Raw genomic sequence first — 3773 nt, forward strand, 5'->3', positions numbered from 1 at the left:
ACCCTGTATATCTACTTGACTTTCGAATTTAATGATCAAGTTACGAAGAGATGGTCAATATTTTTTAACAAATAACGGAAGTAAAAATAAATTTGATTCGTATATACAGCAAAGTTTTTTGAATTAATATTCTTCTTTAATTAACCTCTCGTGGTCGTGCATTTTCCGATACGATCGACACTCGTATATTCGAACCGTACGAAATATTTGTCGGTGACGATAACCGACTATGGAAGGAGTTTTCTTCCTTCCTGATCTCTGGTCAAAATGACCAGATTGTATGGCCGGGAGCAACGAAAGGTAGGTCCAATCTGGCCCACCGAAGGACTAAATACGACGAGGTATGTGGTCAATATTGGCCACTCTGATGGAGTACCTAAGTAAGGTGCTGTACGAAGTATACTTTGATTTCTTTTGATTTGTCACAATTCGGGTGGGTTATGCTTCTATATACATACATTCTCGTATATGTGCGAGAGTGAAACCCCTATTAAATCCCGCGGTCGCGTTAAACCCCAAATCAAACCCCTAGAAAATCGCGTCGCGGTTAATTAAAGATTTGTAGGTTCATTATGTTGAAACACGGGTAGGTAGAAAATGGATAAGTAGGTCTATAGATCGGAAATACGGGTAGGTAGGGATTCGGATAGTCAGGGATACGGGGACATAATTCGATAGTTTAAAAAATTAGGTAACATAAATTAACGAAGTAACAATAACTTTAATATAATAAGTACGTAAAAAGAATTTCGAGTTTACGTATACCGAATATTTCATATACATATAACGTCGAGAGAAATATTGTAGGTATTGTACAGATATTTTATTTTTAAATTTATAATGTCATTATTTCTTTTATAATATTGTATGTGTATTGTAAAGTAAGTTATAAGAAGAATGAAATAAATAATAAAAATGTAAGAAATCAAACTGTAAGGAAAAGAGGACCGTCGATTAAACGCGGCGGGGGTGGTGGAGGGCCTCTACATAGATCAATTTGTTTCTATCGAATAAAATTTTAGTTTAATGTGATTCACATAATCTTTTAATCGATAGTTTCGTTTGCAATTGATCGATAAATTTGCCTTTACAGTTTGATTTTTCGTTTGCACATTAATAAAAAATGTTGTACAATTATAAGCACAGCTACTAGTAACACGTTGTGTGTATACTGTGTAACATTTTCTATTAGTGTTTTACATTGTAACACATGTAACATGTTATTCATATGTAACTTTATGTCATAATGAAAAATTGTTCCTTTTTTTTATTGTATATCATGTTTTCAGTTACACTATCTATCTTTATCTCTCTTTCTATATTTTTGTATATGTTTCAAAATAAGTTGTGATGAACTTAATTAAGTTATAAAAATGTAAAAACGCTATTTTATCGCAAACAAAAGAGGACCGCCGATAAGAATTCGGCGGGGGTGGTGGAGGGCCTCTACAAGTTGGTCTGTTTTAATCGGATAAAATTTAATTTAAATCTAAAAGAGAGGCATTATTTTATTCATAACCAGAAAAATGGAAAGTTATAATGATATATATAGACAACCAAGTTTATCGAGAACAATCTATGTACTACAAATTTTGTCGGCAAAAAGAGTACAAGTTTGATACAAAATTACGTAAATCTGCGTTATCCACTTGGCAAAATATGGATATTGGCTACGTAGTACATGTCCACGTTTTCTAATGTTCACAAAGGTCGTATCGCATTCGAAGATCATCTAAAACCCGACCGTGGCAGCTTTTAAGCTCATGTCACACTACGTATTGCGGATCGCGGATCGGATTGAGATTGCGGATCGCGGATCGCAATTCAACTAGTCAGGTCCAAAGCCGCCTCGTCTGATTGGCTGAAACGTGATCCGCGATCCGCAATCTCAATCCAATCCGCGTCCGCAATACGTAATGTGACACGGGCTTGAGGCTTCTCTCTGTATTGGCGCAATATTGGGAAATAATGTAAATCTGGTATTTCCAATATTGCTCCAATATTGAAAGATGAACGCCTTCTCTTCTTTAGTCAATATGTATATTTAGTTATATTGGTAAATACTGGCTAATGCACTTTCCCCAGTGAGAGAAATGATTTGTCGATCGATGTCGAAAAGATATCGAATCGATATATCGACACCTTCAAATTGATGTCGATTCGACATCGTTTCGACATCGATCGACGAATTATTTCTCGCTAGGCCAATATAAATCTAATATTATATAATTATTATTATGCAATATTTACATTTATTCCATAGCCAATATTAGCTTACGGTGGACAATATCAGCCAATGTATTTTTAATATAATCAACATTGGACCAATATTTAGCCGATGTTTAGCAAATGTTCTATACTGCTAGGGAAATGATTCGTCGAAACTAGAGTCCTAAATAATCATTTATTTTGCACTCTAGTCAAAATGACGATGTTTAATCGACATCGACACTGTCAAATTCACATCGATTCGACGAGTCATTTCTCGCTAGGAATAATATAACGATAATTTATTACTGCGCTTGCTGCTCTTTCCAATTTTAGAACACGGCCGCCGTGCACAAATAATGAAGTATTTGATATACATATCCCTAGAAAGAAAGATATTTTATTGTAGCACAAAAAGGTCTGATATTCCCATACAGCACTTGTTATGCAATCCCCAAAGACTGGATGAAAAACTTAATAATTTCGTTGTAAAAAAGGCAATTAAAATTAACCAAGAAATTTCAGGGAAACTATAACGTACTGTGTAATCATGTGAATATACGCGATACTTACGTGAACGGCAGGAAATTGTACTCTGCCAGGGATATTCGCAATCAGTCGTTGGCTTTGTTTTTGTCGTCTACTGTTCCAGACATGCTGTCACGCGTGTAACATCGACATTCAATTTTAGAGATACCGATGCAGAGGAGAATTAAATAATTATTACTTCATACACGCTCGACTTGTACTTATTTATAACAAAAATCTAAAACATTATTACAAACAATTGATGGAAAGTCTCGTTTATATATATTGTATGTATGTAAGAGAGAGAGAGAGAGAGAGATATGTATGTGTAATATGTAATACATCTCGAGTAATGACTCGTCGATCGATATCGAAACGATGTCGAATCGAAATCGACACCGTCAAGTCAACGTCGATTCGATATTGTTTCGACATTGATAAACGAATTAATTCTCAGTGAGTAGCGATGAATTGATATATTAATATGATACAATGGATATATGTTCTGTAAAATGCCAACTGTAAAGCTATACCTCCACAAGCTCTGTCCTACCACGTAGTACTGTAGAGTACAAGTATTACTGTAGAGTAAAAGAAAAAGAGAAACAAAAGAAAACTGGTTATAGTAACTAGGAAATTTTATGCCGAGGCGTCCTAATATTTTTGAAAAGAACTATTTTTCCGAAACATGTTTTCATTACCAGACGCAATGACGTCATAATATACCATTAACCAAAATAATACTTAAAGCGTATTTGGATGTAATTTCCCAAAATGTTCGAGCAACTTACAAATTTTAGAAACTAAAGAACTTAATAATTTAATAGAAGAAATAGCAGTAAAGGTTGACTAAAAAATTTACAAGGAATACTGTAAAGCGTATTTGGATGTAATTTCCCAAAATGTTCGAGCAACTTACAAATTTTAGAAACTAAAGAACTTAATAATTTAATAGAAGAAATAGCAGTAAAGGTTGACTAAAAAGTTTACAAGGAATACTGTATAATCGTGTGAATACGCGATACTACACCCCTATT

This window comes from Vollenhovia emeryi, unplaced genomic scaffold (assembly GCF_000949405.1).
Source record: "Vollenhovia emeryi isolate VEMERY1.0 unplaced genomic scaffold, V.emery_V1.0 DF939228.1, whole genome shotgun sequence".
Taxonomy (NCBI): Eukaryota; Metazoa; Arthropoda; class Insecta; order Hymenoptera; family Formicidae; genus Vollenhovia; species Vollenhovia emeryi.